Below are 17321 nucleotides of genomic sequence, written 5' to 3' on the forward strand. Positions count from 1 at the left end.
AAAGATGAAATCCCTGCTCTCAGGAGGCTTACATTCTAGTGGGGAGGAAATGGATGGCAAGCAAACAAATAAGATAATGTCAGGTAAGTGCTATTAAAGGTAAAACACAGTAGTGTGACAGAAATTTAAGAGGGAGGTGATAGCCTGCCTCAAATATGGTTATTGATGATCCTCACTTCCTGGTATTCCTGCCCTGTGTAGTCCTTGCCACAGTAAATACAGTTGACCAACGTAACCAATAGGATGCTATGGAAATGATGGTATGTGGCTTCCAAGAGTAGGTCATAAAAGACACTGCAGCTTCCACATTGCTCTCTCTTGGATCACTCACCCTAGGGGGAAGCCAGCTGCCATGTTGTGAGAACATACAAATAGTTTCATGGACAGTCCCTTTGCAAGGAGGTGCCATTGGCCAGTGCCTACCTGCTATGTTGAAGGTGATGACTGCAGACCCAGCAAACTCATAAAAGACACCAAGTCATAATCAGTCAGTCAAGCTGCTCTGGAATTCTGACCCACAAAAACTATGAGACTAAATTTTTATTGTGGTTTGAAGTGACTACAAGTTGAAGTAAGTTGTTACGCAGCAACAGATAACGAGTATAGGAGCTTTAGATAGAATGGTGAGGAATGGTTTCAGTGAACTCCACTGAGCTCTGGTTATTGTGAGGATTAAATAAATAAGGTGTACAAAATGCTTAGCACTGGGTCAGGCTTTTAGTACATGCTCAGAAACATTGACAATGGTTATTCTTATTATTTGTGGTGAAATCAATCTTCACCCTCATTACAGAGGAGGAATTATAGACATTTGTCCATATCATACAAAGGAAGAGTTGGTTAACCTAAGTCTGAGGGACAGATTTCCTAGCTTCTACTAGAACCTAAGCCAGACCTCTTTCTTCTTATACACTTCTTGTACACTCATATTTTTGTCTCTTCCTTCCTTGCACAAACTCTGTCAAAGTAAAGATAGGACACCTCCACACGGAGATTAAGACTCTACGAAGTCTGCTCTACTGCCCTTGGTTGACAGTACAGGGGACAGAGAGGAAGTGGGTGTGGTGCATGCAGGAGAAGCTATATGATGGCTTACCAATAAGGACACCTTCAGAAAGCAATGCCCACAGCCAGATGAGCATTTCTGAATTTATGTGAAATGCCCTCTTCTTTGTGAATTGCTGTTGAAAACCCAACAGCTACTTTTAATATTTTGATGCCAATCACCTGAAAGGCCATGGGGAGGAGGAAAGAGAGAGAGGCAGATAGTCTGCAAAGCCCATGAAGCTACGTGTGCCTCACCCTAAAAGATCTTCTCAGAACAGGCTGGCTCCCATATGCTGCAGTTCTCATCTTTCCGTGGGATAAATGATGCAGCCCACTTTCCTCTCTTGGTGGCTGCCACACCCATTCTCTCCCTGGGCATTCTGTCCTCCCCTCCACCCCCATGACCAGCTGTGGAGTAACACATGTCCCCCATACCTTCCTTTTTCCTTATATCCTTCAAAGATAAGCCCACAGGCCCTGCTTGTTATAAAGAGTTCACTGCTAGTCACTATAGAGAAATAGACAACAGGCAAAGAAAATGACCAATGTAGAACAAATTATAAAGATGACAGAATCTTTTGATCTGGCCATGTTACTCCCTCCCTGTGAACCTTTGAATCACTTCACATCACCTACAGAACATATCCCAAGCTCTTTAAAGAGGCACACAAAAATCCTCCAAGACCTTGCTTAGGTTGAAATCCCGAGGCTGCACTTTGCCAACTTGTGCTTTTGAGCAAGTTACTTATTTCTTTGTGCCTCATTTTCTTCTAATGTAAAAGGGGAACAATAATATAAGGTTGTTGTGAAAACTAAATGAGTTAATATGTATAAAACCCTAGGTCAGTATCTGGCACATAGTAAGTGTTCAATAAAGATTATCTATTACTACTCTTATTATTGTTACAAACACCTCTGCAACCTTACCCAATACTCTCTGCCTTACACTTGCTTGAAGATCCCCTGGTACATATGTACCAAGTTTTTAATCACCTCCATGCTATTTTGTTCTATTCTCCTGTTATCTAGACAGATTTTACCCTCCCACAAACCTGGGTCACATCTAGGTCACTAGAGAAGATTCTACTCAAGCAAACCTCCACTGGAAAGCATTCCAGGACCATTGTCTCATCACCTCAAGCTGGCTCAGGTACTTTCTTCTGTGCTCCTGTAACATCCTATGCATCCCTCCATCATTAAAAATATTTGTGTGTATCTATAGCTGAGTAACAACCTACTCTAAAACTATATGGATTAAAAGAATAGCCATTTCATTTGCTCACAATTCTATGGATCAAGAATTTAGGCAAAGCTTGGTTGGGTGGTTCTTCTGCTCCATGTGGCATTTGCTGAGGTCATTCACTTGGCTGTAATCAGCTAGCCGCTGAGCTAAACAGAAAACCCATGAAGGTTTTAGTCACATGGGTAGTGCCTTAGTGCTCCCCTCACACTCTTGCTCCATGTGACCAGTTTGGGCTTCCTCACAGTGTGGTCATCTTAGGTAGACAAACTCCTTACATGGTGGCCAGCTTCAAAGAAGAGGCATTCTAAGAGTGGCAAAAGTGAAGCTGTAGATCTTTTAAGGCCCAACTTTGAAGTTAAACAATATTGCTTCCACCACATTCTACAGGTCAAAGCTAGTGACAGGACAAGCTCAAATTCAGGGCAAGGAATAAAAAGACTTTATAGCCATCTTGAAATCACCACCATAGGTCCCTCTCCCAATAAGATTCTGAGCTCCTTGAAGGCAGAGAGAGAATTCTATCAGTCTTGGTATTCCCCAACACCTACTTGGGAAGAGTGCTCTGTATAGAGTAGGCACTTAACAAGTTGTTGTTGCACTGAACTCCCACACAAACACAGGAAAACTCTAGAGGAGGATGAGTTGGCCTAACAAAACCCTCAAGGCAGGTTACATAGGAGCTGCCAAAGCCTCCCACCCACAGCCTTTGCTTCTTGTCAAATCCATTTCAGTTCATTCTTGGCACAACAAGGTGTGCAAGCAATGCCAAAGTCACTAATAAAGTGACACTAATCAGTGTCTCTAACTGACCTTAGCATGGATAAAGAACAGAAGTGAAAGAAGTTAGTATAATTGGAATGTTCTATATGCCTATCTAAAGGAGAGATAAAATATGAAATGTATCTGTATAAACATTTCTAACTCAAGTGCTCTGGGGAGCTGAAGCATCCCCAACGAGAGAGCTCTCAATTCTTTTTATTTAGGAAAAACCCTCTCCCCAAACCCCATGAAAATAACAGTAAAAGTCAGTGCCTAGATCACGAGATTCTCTCCTCAATTCCCTAGAGAAAACTCTGTTGTTTTTCCCCTGGCTCATGGCAGCAGCCTGAGATTACTGCAAGACCAGGTGCCAGGGGCAGAGACATGGGGAGGAGAGGGTATGGGAGTGAGTCAGCTCAACCAACAATTGTCTGTAGAGAAAATGTCCAGGCCTTGTCTACAGCCAGAATTGGCACAAGCACTCAGTTTTTAATGAGCAAACCATTGGGAGGAAAATAAATACAACTTAAAAATATCTGAGTAAGCAGGATTGCTTCTTTGTTCATCTTAGTGGCCCATGTCCTTGCCAATGGGATGGACCAGGTCCATTTCTAACCTGGGACCCAAACAGCTGGAGCTACCTGAGGGGAGCAACTATAGGCTGAGCCAACATGGCACCGAACAAGAGTAGGAAAGCAGTTCTCCTTCCCTCATTATAACTGGGGACAACTTGGCAGATACCAGCCATCCTGAAGAGAATCACTTATACAAGTTAGGAGTGTTCTGGATGGATGAAAAAGTGACCAATTTAGCAGCTCTCTCGAGTCCCTGACTGTGACAAGTGTCGCCCAGGTCACCATCTTGTCTTCTTATGAAGACAAGAGTGTAGAAGACAGCACAGGGGAGGGAAAAGTACAAACCCTTTCCTTCACATTACAAACTGGGGAGAATCCTGGCAACTGTAGCATGTAGGAAAGCAGGGGAGGGAGGGAGCATATTCCATATTCCCCAGGTTACCAGTATTCTTCACTTCCTCTCAGAAACTAGGTTGTAAATAAGAGACCCATGCCAAACATTGATGCTTCCAGCCAACAGATATCTTGTGGGCACCTGCAACATACCAGGGCCCATTCTAGGCTGGAGGTAGTAAAGAACTTAAGAGACAAGGTATCCACTATATTGGAATTTTCTAATAAGCAAATAAAATGCGATTTCAGATCACAATAAGTGGCATGAAAGGAATAAATTAGTAGAGTGGGAAGTGTGATAGAGAATGGTTCCTTTAGGTAGAGAATGCCTCTCTGGAAAGGTGACATTTGGGGCTGGGCCTTCAGTGATGACACAGAGAGAGGCCATAATCTGGGAGAGAAGAGCCTCAGGCAGAAGGAACAGCAAGTGCAGCCTTGAGACAGAAATGGGCTTGGTGTCTTCGAAGAACAGAACGAAAGCCATGTGGGAATAAGAAACACAACGCAAGATAAAATAGGTGAAATAGATGGGTTATATCATACAAGGCCTTGTATATCCTTCCTTGTAAAGCAATTGGATTTTCTTTTACACCACATTTTGCCTAAATATTACTGTGTGTTCTTTAACACATTTATAAGGCTTCATTTATCAGAGGCAAAGATGTTCCAAAGCAGAGGTCCACAAAATGTGGCCACAAGCCAACAATATTGGCATCACCTCAGGAATCTGTTATAAATTCAGAGTCTTAGGCCCCAATACAAACCTGCTGAGTCAAAATCTCTGGGAGGGGAGTCCAGCATTTTATGTTCAGTAAGCCCTCTAGGTGATTCTGATGCATGATAGTTTGAGAACCACTGCTCCAGAGAAAAGAACTTTCTAGATTGCTGTAACTTCCTTAAGTATAAACACATTGTTAAAGAAGACAAGTAGATGTATATTATATATCTTAGTGTGTTTCCTGTCTTAAAAAAAAAAAGAGGAAATGACAATACATAGATTCTGTTCTGACCTTTTATGGGCAATTCATGATCCTCATTATGTGGACTCTGACACAGTTATGTTCTTAGGATCTAGGAAAGCAGATAAAGCTTCTTTGCACTACACTTAATGGCCCAAGGTGGCTATTCTTTGCAAATTTTGTGCTTGCTTTTTATAGTGGCTCTATAGCTCTCTTCTCTTTGTTCTTAAGCATTCACTTTACTTAATAATAAATGTAATAAAAATAAAAATAGTTATTTATTAAGAATTTACTATATAACAGACTGGGCTTCAGTAGCACTGTAAGTAGATACTATTACCATTTTTTAAAAAGGGAAAAAGTAAACAGTCTTCAAAAAGTGAAGTCCTGTGTCCAAGGATACAAGGCTAGTAAAGGGTAATGCTGGTATTCAAACCCAAGTATATTGTTACCTATCTATTACTGAACAACAAATTACTCCAAACTAAGCAGCTTAAATAGCAAGCATTTAAAACAAACAAACAAACAGCAAGTATTTATTACCTTACACATTTTCTTCTTATGAGGCAACCAATGAGGTAGATATCCCACAAGGAGCAGGGAAGAGTGAAAACCCCTTTCCTTCACACTGAAAATATCCGAACACACATACACACACAGCAAAACAAAACAAAACAAAACAAAAACAAAAAAACAAAGCAAAACAAAAACAAAAAAGCAAGGAGAAAAAACCACATGAATGAAAAACAAGAAAATACAGCCATAGAGTATAGAGACTCAGATATTAGAATTTTTATATACTTAAAAAACAACTATACTTAATTTGTTGAAAGAGAGGAAATTCAACCTTGAAATTTTTAGCAGAGAACTGAAAACTATTTTTTAAAAAGAGCCACTGAAAATGCTAGAACTAAATAGTAATAAACAATTTAGATGCATATGGAACATAAATCTACATATGAATAGATTTAATAGTCAATTACACACAGATAAAGAGAGAATTTGTAATATGGAAGAAAATATCCAGAATGAAGCATAGAGAGAAAAAATAAAGGAAAAATTTGAAGAGCGTGTACAGAGTACACTCTGTACTTACATTTTGTAAGTACATTCTGTACTTACCTTTTCTCAGGCTAGGGCACTGACATAAAAGATCCATGAAAAGTCTTAATGTCTATTTACCTGAAGTCCTGGAGGGTGAGGACGGAGATTATGGCACAGAAATAAACTTGAAGAGTTAATTGAGAATTTTCCAAACCTAATTAAATACATCAATTAACAGATCCAAGAAACCCCAAATGGGTTAAACAAAGGAAAACCTTGGTACTTTATAGTAAAACTGTTAAAGATCATAAACAAAGAAAATATTTTAAGAGCAGCCAGAGAAAAAAGACAGATTGCCATTAAAGGTAATTAGACTGACAGCTAATTTCTCAACAGCAACACTAGAAGCCAAAAGACAATGAGATAATAGCTTCAAAATAATAAGATAATAATAAGAATAACAAAAGAAATTAACTGCCAACTTTGAATTCTATTCCCAGAATATATATAGAGATAGATGATATAGATATAGATATATTTAGATATATATATATCGAAAAGAGAACTGTTCTAACATACCAAAACTGGGAGAATTCATCCCCAAAGATCTGAACTAATATATATATAAATATATATATATATATATTTATATATATATAGCCTTCAGGAAAAAGGAAATAATTCCAAATAAAAGGTCAGAAATGCAAAAAGGAAAGATAAATATAAAACAATAAAAAATAACATCTTGTGGAGAATTATATAGAGAATATAATACATTGCAAGAGAATTAAGTCAGGAGTGAAATAATAGGGTGATGGTGTGTTAAGGTCCATGCATTGTCCAAGAAGAGGGAAAAGAACCATTTAATACTGAATTTGTAAAAGTGAAGTGTGCCTATTGCAATAGCTAGTGCAATCACTACAAGATTTTATAGGATTGGAATAACATTTTAAAGTCCTCAATCAATGCAATGAAATCAAGAACTGAAAAAAATGGAATAGAGAACAAGTAGTAGAAATTGAGGAGCTGAGCAAGATGGTAAATTTAAATTTTAAAAATCAGAAATTAGATTACACGTAAATGTTTAAATTTCCTGTTTAACAGCCAAAGATTGTATTACAGATTTACATTGAATTGCACATGCTATTTACAAAAGATAAGTCTAAAGCATAAGATTTCTCAAGAATATAATGACATCAATATTAGACAAACTATATATATTAAGGCTAAAAGCATTACTAAAGAGAGAGTGACTTCATAGTGATAACAATTAAGCTCATCAAGAAGGTATAAGGGTTCTAAATTTCTATGTAACTAAAATGCATAGCCTCAAATTTTACTAAACTCTCTGAGATCTGATAGGTCAGACAGAAGTTAGTTCATATTCACAGAAGTGTATACACATTTATCAAACTGACTTACTGGGCCTGTAAGAACACCACACCCACCATCTGAAGAATACTCATTTATTTTATGCACCAAAATTACAAAATTCTGGGCCTTAAAGCAAGCCCCAACTAACATCAGAGGACTGAAATGCAGAGTATGTTACCTTACCACAGACTTGAGCTAGAAATCAATAACAAAACAATATTCAGAAAATCATGTTTGGAAATTTTAAAATACACTTCTAAATAAACCTACAGGTTCAAAGAAGAAATCACAATGGAAGCTAGAAAATATTCTGAGCAGAGTCATTATGAAAATATGACAAATCAAATTTTTTTCATACAGCTCAAGCTGTGCTAAAAGGAAACTGTATAGCTTTGGACTTTCTTAATCTGGAAGTATCTTCAAAAAAATCTATTTCAAATATTATACTTATTAAATCATGTGCTCAACCTCATCAATAATCAGGTACATGCCATTAATACTTCAGTGAGATTCTACTACAAACTCACCAGAATGGCTCAAATTCAAATGACTGACAATACCAAATGCTGATGAGAACAATCAGCACATATACTGTTGGTGGAAATGTAAGTTGGTACAATCACTTTGGAAAAACTATTCAGTGATAGTCACTCAATAAGTACATATAAATGTCCAGGAATTCCAATTGTACATTTATAGTCATGAGAAATTCATATTCTTATACAACCTAGAGGAGAGATGGAAGTGCCTTGTGAGCCTGTGGGTGCAAGGAGGGGACCAAATCTTTGATAGGAAACATGAAGAGATTATAAAATTACAAAGCAGTCTTTTAGTTCTTCTTCTCTTCTCCTGGGAGACTTCGAACAGAAAGGTTTTGTGATGGAATGTTTTCCAGGTACTTAATCATCTGGGAGAGCTTAAGGTATGGGTCAGTATTCTGAACATTGGATCTATATTGAAAATCCTGCTTTTTTCTTGTCTAGCTGTGTGAATTTGTGCGAATTCCTTAACTTCCCTGGGCCTCATTTATAGAATGGGAACAATGGAAGGCTGAAATGAGATAATCAACATGCCTACATGGTGCACATGTTAAGACATTTTCCCTTCTCCCAAGACAGGTACAGAGGAAAGGGAGTAAGGATTTGCCCAAAAGTCTGGGCTTCGGGCAAGAGGGATTCAAGGGATCGGTGAAAGTACATCAGGTAAAAAAGTAGAAAAGAGATTTAGGACAATGAAACTGGGAGACAAGAGGAGATGGGTAGCAAAAACAGATTAAGAAACTAGGCATAGATGTGGAGAACAAAAAGGAGGGTTGACTTTACAGTCCTCTCAGCTACCAAATTGAGATTCTTTACGCTATCCATGACCAGTGATTGTGGTCAAGTGGCTCTAGAAATGAGGAATCGAAGTGTGCCAGGACAAGAAATCAACCAAGGCATTATATAACTTCTCCTTCGTGTGCATACACACCAGGCAAGTGTTTTTCTTATTCTGTCTCCCCTCCCACAACACCCTGTACATCAATTTATTCTATCACATGTAATAGTAAATAGTAAAGGACATTTCTGTCCACTTCCCACTACACTCTGAATTTCTGGAAAATGAAGATAGGGTTTTATTCATCTTTGAACCCAAATGCCTAGCAGAAGAGGCTTTCAATAAATGTTAAGTTAATGCATAGATGAATGAATGAATGATTGATGTAGTTTTGCTTGCTGGAATGAGAGTTCTGGAACTGTACAGCCACCTATGATAACTCACCAAACAGAGTGCACTGACCCCACTTCCCACAGTGCTCTCTGGCCTCACATATATTTTGCCACCACCAACTTCCTCCCAGTCGTTCAGGGAGAAGCCTGGAACCTGAGGGGACATTCCTTGGCTTCTCTTAGTCATCCAAAATATCCCGTCAGTTGACTGATACTAACCTGAATGTTGCTTCTGTTTTCTTCTCCAGATCTGGGTGAGACTAGATTCTTGACAGTGACTCTCACAAAATTGTGTTGTTCTCCTGAAGATCTGCCTCTACCTCCATTCAATGCTCCTGGACCAATCACTAGTCTCGAGGCAGCCCGAGTGGAGAAACAGAGTGCCAAATCCAGCAGAAAACATCTTATCCTCAGAAAGAGCTGCAGGACTTGGCTGAGATGCATCAGTGTGAACTAGGGGGACATGTGGGGGAGTGATTTTGAGGATGATAAACAGGAGAACAACGAGGGGAGCGGAATATGAAAGCAAGGGAGAGGTTCTTGACTTGGAACCGCCTTACAGTTTGTAGTAGTGTGTTCCTGAATGGCTCCTGAGGCTTGGACATGATGATGCCTGACAGCAAATTATAGACAGAGTCTGGAGTGCCATGGCAGGAAACTGAAGAAGGGCTCACAATGCTCAGGGAGACAGGAATGTTAGAACAAGTCTATTGTGTGAGACTTATGCTTCTTGGAAGGGTTCAAAGAACGTTATGTTCACTAGGCAATAAAGAATATCTCAGTGAGCAGCAGCATCTCTGAGAGGCCTACTGATGAACTTCTGCTGTGGGCCAGACTGAGAATAGGTGACTCAACCTTCTAGATGGGCTCCCTCGTGTCAAGGGGAATGATGAGATCCCAGAATAACAAAGGCCAGATGCCAGTGCTTAACTATCAGAGCCAAAACGGACATAAACCGTAACAGGCAGCAGGGCCAGAGGGGCGACCAGTGGGCCTCCACCCACAGAGGTTTTGATGATGGTTAATAGAGACCATGGTGTTCTTAGGAGCGAGGTAGTTATGAGCAGCCAATAGAGTGTTGCATGCCTTGTAGAACTGGCCAAAAAATAAAAATCAAGAGCTATTAAGGAGAAGGCTGATGGGCCCACAATTTCCAGAGCTGAGGCAGTTTTCAGACCCAAAGCCTGGGTCCCCTTGAGAAAGGATCCTGCAATGCTTCCCATTCTAGCAAAGTTTTTAGGACTTCGATGATCTAGGGCATGTCAGGACATCTCCTGAAAGGTAAAGAACAAGTTATTACACCTTGGTCTTACTACTGCTAGAGAATCTAATGCTTGGTGAGCCCCGTTGGGTTTTGGAGAAACATAACCTACAACAGGGAATCAACTGCCCCAACATATGTATTGGGTGATCCAAGATGTTTGTAGTTTGGAGTGGGGCCCAGGGCAAGAGATAGCTCCACAGCAGATCCAGGCTGCTGTGCAAGATGCCCTTGGTTCCTATGATCTGGTGGACCCAATGATGCTAGAGGTCCCTGTAACAGATAGGAGCACTGTGTAGAGTCCTTAGCAAGCCCCAATAGGAGAGTCACAAGATGGATTTCTAGGGTTCTTCTGGAACTGCCTTCTTCAGAAAAGAACAACCCACCGTTTTAAAAGTAGTCCCTGGCATGCTATTGAGCCATATTAGAGACTGACATTTCTCCCTCCGGCAACTGCCTCAATTTTTGTTGTTGTTGTTGTTCTTGTTGGCTTCTCATTACAATAAAATTTCTTGAAAGAATGGTCTTCATATTCACTATCTCCACTTATTCATTTCCCATACTGTTTTGAAACTACTCCAAATCAGGCTTTCACCCTCATGGTTCCACTAAAACTGCTTTTGTGAAACTTACCAATGACTTCCATGTTCCAAATCCAATGACTAATTTTAGTCCTCTTCATACTTGATCTGTCAGTAGCATCTGACCCAGTTGGACACGCCCATCTTGAAACAGCTTCTCGCCTTGCTTCCTGGGACGTCACTCTCTCTTCCTGTCTCACTGGTTCCTCCTCATCACCTTGGCTGGTTCTTCTCATATCCCTAACCACTAATGGTGGAATCCCTCAGATTCACGCCTAGATTGCTCTTCCTCTCTGCCTACAGCCCCTCTTCTTAGGTGGCCTCCTCCCACCTGTAGCTTTAATTTTTCATGTGCTTTCCACTCCCAAATTTATACCTATAGCCCCATCCTGTCCCATGAACTCCAGACTCATGTATCCAACAACTTGTTGGACCTCTCTATTAGTTGTTTAACAGGCATCTTAAACTTAACAATTCTAAAACCAAACTCTGGATCCCTTATTCCCAAACCTCTTCCTCCACCAGCCTTCCCTATCTTAGTAAGTAACAGCTCTATTCCTCCAGCTGCTCAGACCCAAGTCTTGGGCTCATCGTTACTTCTCTCCTTCTAAGTTCACATTCCACTCATCACAAGATCTTGCCAACTATTCCTTCAAAATATTTAGAATCTGGAAAATCCTCAGTCCAAGCCACGATCGTCTCTTGCTTAGATTATTGTATCCTGTTCCCTCGCTTCTGTCTTTGCCCCTCTTCGATTTATTTTAAAATTTGTAGCCAGAATGATCTTGTCTGGCTTCTGCTGAAAATCCTCCATAAGTTTCCCGTCTTCTTCAGCATAAAATTCAAAGTTCTTGCAGTGGCCCTCAAGGTCTGCCTTTGCCTCTGATTCCCCTCTAACCTCACCTCCCACCACTTCCCCTGCACCCTCCCTGGAACACCCCCCTCTGTCTTGGACATGCTACCTTCAGTCAGCCTCAGGGCTCACCTCCTCACTCTTCACCAACTCCATTTCCCCAGAGACACCGCCCCTCTCTATCTTCTGTACCTCTCTTTATGTTTCCTCATAGCATGTCTTGCTACTTGATATAGTATACAATATATTGATTTTATGGTCTGCCCCAACCCAGTTGATTTTAAGTTCTAAGAGAGCAAGAGCTTGCTTGATTTCTGTATCCCCAGCACTTAGAACAGCGGCTGGAATAAGATAAATGCTCGACAGATTTTTGTTGAGTGCATGAATAAATATCAGGTCCTGTGCTAAGCATGTGGGGGGCGGGGAGGAAAATGTAGATCAAAAATAAATTGAGACCTTTAGCAGTTCCCAGCATGGTACCCTTCTCCATAGCACAGGGTTTATGTATAGATCTTCATAGACCACAACAAATATTTGTAACCAGAAAAGTGTAGTCAATCATAGAAAATAATTGGGTTTACTGTTCCTGCTCCTTCTGAACTTAGGATATTACCTTATTTAGGATATTTGACATAGATCCATTTGCTAAAGCAAATTCAGATGTTAATACCCAAGTCCATATGTATTTTCTGCTTGCCTATGAATGGAAGAATTCCATGTAGCCAGGTCTGGTCTTAGAGACAGCAAGAGTTTCCTAGATGCCTGAGTGATACCATCTACCCCTCTCTTACCAACCCCCTCAAAGGTCTCCCCCACGGTGGTTCAGCAGAACCCAAAATTACACAATTTACAATTCACTGACCTCTGAAAAAAGCAAGTCACACCCCATGGAGAGCTGCAAACAAAAGCAGTCCTGAGCCAGATTCCTTGTTGACTCTGGTCTCTGGTTACACCCCAGGCATAAAAAGGGAGGAAATGTGGTCTTCAAAGCCAGTGCCTCCCCACTTTTGTCTGTCCCCAACAGAATCCCTTCCCCCACTCCAGCCTCCACTTGAGGCACACACTGTGAGTCAAAAACACAAATGCTGCCCAGGGAGGCATTTTCAGGTTACAAACTATATATAGCGAAAGTAACTTACAGGTCCAATCTCATGTTCTCTGCCTTGGCAAGGGTTTAAAGACTTAAACAATTCCTCTCAAGCATGCCCTGTTGTGAATCCCCTTCCTGTCCAAAACCCTTTCTTGGCCCAGACCCCAGTGTCACCTATCAGAAGAATCTGGCCACTCCCAGTGTGCTCTCTTTTCTTCACCTCCTCACGAAGCAGAGACTTTTCCCAAGGGCCCAGGTCGGCCCCCCAGAGGTAAGGCCACAAGGCTGACATCTCATGAGCGATTACCTTGTCTCCAGAATTCCAGAAAGGACTTTCCTCCGACCCTTCAGTTTCCTGGATTCGGAGTCTCCTGTTTTGGGGGGCCAGGGCTGGAGGGGACCATAGGGCAGGCCTGAATGAAGCATCTCCCCCACCACACACCACCTGCAGATTTCACTCATCCACCTTGATATCTGTTTCCCTGGCCTCACTACCCTCCTCAACACAATGTTCCACACAGCCGTGGACCTGGCAGGAGGTGAAGGAATACTTGTCATTCCCAGTTTGAGCTGTTGGGTTCATCATCCATGCCAACTCTTACCATTTTCACAGAGATGAACCCCCAGGCCCAGAAAGTGGAAGCAAGCCATGTACTCACAGTCAAAGAACTTGGTAGGGTCCAAGGTGAGGCAGGAGTCCCTGACACACAGACCCACGCTGGGGCTTCTCCTGTGGCACCAACCTCTTCACTTACATTCTTCAGTTTTTTTCTTCCTGTCCCTCTCTCTCTTTTAGCCTACTTTTAAGTCTTTCTTAGAGTGGTATTTCTTCGGGGGGTTCCACGGGGACCCAGCCCCCAAGCATATCTAGGTAACTTCCTTCTTGTTACATTTCAAAAGCTCACAGCTCTGTCCCCCCAGCTTCTTCAGCCCACTTATTGGGTTCAGACCCCTCCACTGCTCCCTTCTTGTCTCCACACACATTAGATTGTAAAGAACTTTGGAGTTCTTAAAGCATGTTTATGTCCAGGACCTCACTGATGATCACAAAAAGTCTTCTGAAGCCATTGAAGAATGTGGGTTCTGGGGCGCCTGGCTGGCTCAGTCAGTAGAGCGTGTGACTCTTGATCTTGCGGTTGTGGGTTCGAGCCCCACATTGGGTGTAGAGATTACTTTAAAAAGTAAAAATTCTTAGGAAAAAAAAAGGAATGTAGTTTCTTTTCTTCACTTCTACAGGGGCAGAGGATGAAATGCCAGGTAAGGGACTTGTCTACCACTACCCAGTAGACACGCTACAGAGCCGAGGGGCAGGGTCTTCATTCCGCACCTTCTAAGGGTCTTTCATTCTCAGCCTTGTCTCTCTCTGTGGATTGGTCCCCAGGACACCATTCCCACCCAGCTTTTTCCTCCACACATTTATTCCCTTGGTTTCATTCATCTGTCAACTTCTGTTTCCAAAGATATATATTTCTATTTTTTCCTAGATATCTCCACACTTGGATGACACCTCGGGAGCCTCACACCGCCCCCCCCACCGAGTATGTCTGTGTCACTTATTATTCCTCATGCTGTCCAAGCTTATGGGTTAAGAGCCTAAAATCAGACACACCTGTACCCCTATCCTGGCTCTGCCTCTTACCAGCAGTGTGACCTTGAACAAGTTACTTAGCCTCTGAGAGCCTCACTCTTTTCATTTGTAAATTGAAGGATAACTATCTCATGGGGCCATTGTGACGATTAAGTAAAGATATGGCAGCACATAGTAAGTGCTCAGTAAAATAATAACTATCATCTTCACCCATATCTTTTACCTGGGATGGCGGTATGTCTCTTAACTGTTCTTCTACCTCTGAGCATATTCCTCTGAGTTGTCCAAACCATCTACAAATTACCTTTCACACACACACACACACACACACACACACACACACACACACACACACCCCTAGAAGAAAAATTTTCCTTCCACACCAATATGGGAGAAAAGGAATTTTTTTAAAAAACAACAACAATGGGGCACCTGGGTGGCTCAGTCAGTTAAGTGCCTTTGGCTCAGGTCATGATCCCGGGGTCCTGGGATGGAGCCCCTGCATCGAGCTCCCTGCTCAGTGGGGAGTCTTCTTCTCCCTCTCCCTTTACCCCTCCCCCTCCTCTCTCGTGCTCTGTCTCTAGCGAGCTCTCTCTCTCAAATAAATAAGTAAAATCTTTAAAAAACAAAAACACTGAAATCCCACCCTTCCCTCTTCCTGCACAGAAACCAGATCCTTTCTACAAAGAAAGAGGCCGGACTCTGAATTCCAATCCTGGCCTACCACTCACTAGCTGTGCAACTGTGGGCAGAGAGCATATCCTTACCCTGCCTCAATTTTTCCCTTGATTAAAATAGGGAGAAAATCTGCCCCAAAGGTTTCATGTGACAATTAAATGAGACAACCCATGTGAAATAGTTAGCAGGTGGCAGCAGGTAATAAGCTCTCAACAACTACTGGGCTTTCTTAGCTGTAGTAGTGTTCATATGCTTTTTCCTTTGCCTGAACTGGTTTCACAGGATCTCATCACCACCACTGCCTCCTCACTTCCTGTCTTGTCATCTGCAAGACACCTCCTCCATGAAGCCTTTCGGGACTGATTGCTTCTGAATTCCCTTTATGAGAGTACATACTCTTTCCAGGCTGGGCTATCTGCATTCGTTTGCCTGGAGGCCTTCTTTACTATGTCACGAGCATCTTGAAGAAGACAAGTCTCCTGCCCATTGCAAAAGAAGAGAGGGGAGGAGAGGAAAAAGTCAGTGGGGAGAAGAGGGAGAAGGGGAAGAAATGCTGATGTCTGAGCTGTAAACTCTCCCAACCTTCATGCTTAACCTTGACCCAAACTTACAGGGGCAGAAATTGCTTAAAAAGAAATCCTTGGGGTGCTCAGGCAGTTAAGCATCCCGACTCTGGGTTTTGGCTCAGGTCAATGTGTCAGGGTGGTGAGATCAAGCCCCACCTGGGGCTCCGCGCTCAGCGGGGAGTCTGCTTGAGATCATTTCCCTCTGCCCCTCCCCCCCCACTCTCTCTCTCTCTCTCTCTCTCAAATAAATAAACAAATCTTTAAAAAATAAATAAAATGAAATAAAACCTTTTTAAAAAACGTATATTTAAAAGCATTGTAATGACCCATAGATTCTAGTACCATCCTCTCAAGAAATATTTTTAAATATTTAAGAAACCCTATTTACATTATTTTACATCAGTTCTGCCTCCGACTGCACCCCCAAGCCAGAATCTGAGGGAGGGTGCTATTTTGCTCACACCCTTTCCTGACATTCTCTTTTTGAATGTTTTCTTAAAGCAATTAAATCGACCGCTATGAATTTATTTATCAGGTTTATTCCTCTCTACCCAAAGACCCCGGGCCATCAGCAAGCCCCTTTGCCTTGGGAGAGCGCCCTGTGCAGGGGAAACGGCCCCGAAGCCGACGCGAGGGTGAGTGGGGGGAGCCCTGTAAGTGTCAGCCTGTACCTAGAGGCTGCAAGACATGCCACAAGCACCCACAACACACGTTCTTGGCCCCAGAGACCAGGACATTTCACTTGCCATTATATATGCTCTTTCCAGAAATTAAACGTCTCTGGGCAAATGAGAAAGAAGTCGCTTTTCCACATCACCACCTCCCCTCCCAACCCCCCCCAAATTCCTACTTCCTTCATATCTATTGAAAGTAGGACTTACAGTTTACATAAACTCCAAAGTAAATGAGGAAAACTCAACATCTCCTGGAATTGATACTTCTGCGTCTTACAAAAGAATAAATACATCTCATATCCTCTTTTGTTTGTCATGATACGGGGGCGGGGGTGGGGGGGGAGAAGGAGAGAGGGAAGAAAGAAAAAAGTCTAGATTCTGTTCGTTTCAATCTGGAATGCAAACGACAGGCACCAGCCTTCGCATCTCACAATGAGTGCCTTGGAGAAATGGTGATGTGCCAGGGGTGGGGGAAGAGCTGTTTTTAAAGAACCAAAACAAAGTTACAGAAACTAGAACACCCAAATGTTTGTAAGCGTCTAAACTAGCTGAGAAACAGGGTATGAAAGGCTACGGCCAGCGCTTCCAGGGACCTGAGTGGCCCGGAAGTACAGAGCTATCTGGGCTGAATACTGCGAGCTGCAGGTGCAGGTCACAGATGGGAGGTTTGGTTGTGGGAACATGCCAAGTACGTAACAAACCTCAATTGAAGGGAGCCAAGTTTAGGATCATAGCCCCAACTTGAATACAGGAGGCAGCAAATTCCATAGGATTTAGGTATAAAAGGAGAATTGCCATGTTTTTCCTTATGAGTTCATTTAAATACTGAGCAGGAAGAGGTGGTATCATATTTACTTTTCACTGAGTGCATTTTCATGATGGAGTCAGCTCTTTAGAAACGGAGTTCTTTTGCATGATCATTTTAGC

The 17321-nt window shown here is 42.0% G+C and overlaps 1 long non-coding RNA gene across 1 annotated transcript in view; it reads right to left on the reverse strand.

Moving 5' to 3' along the window:
• LOC113925292 overlaps positions 1-16726 on the reverse strand; it is a 36697-nt gene extending 19971 nt beyond the window's left edge. Inside the window, exons 1-2 of the long non-coding RNA XR_003520972.1 lie at positions 16602-16726; positions 15551-15633 (exon numbers count right to left, since the gene is read on the reverse strand). This is a non-coding gene — a long non-coding RNA (uncharacterized LOC113925292). The remainder of the gene's footprint in view (positions 1-15550; positions 15634-16601) is intronic.
• Positions 16727-17321: the final 595 nt, after the last annotated feature.

This window comes from Zalophus californianus, chromosome 2 (genome assembly GCF_009762305.2).
Source record: "Zalophus californianus isolate mZalCal1 chromosome 2, mZalCal1.pri.v2, whole genome shotgun sequence".
Lineage (NCBI taxonomy): Eukaryota > Metazoa > Chordata > Mammalia > Carnivora > Otariidae > Zalophus > Zalophus californianus.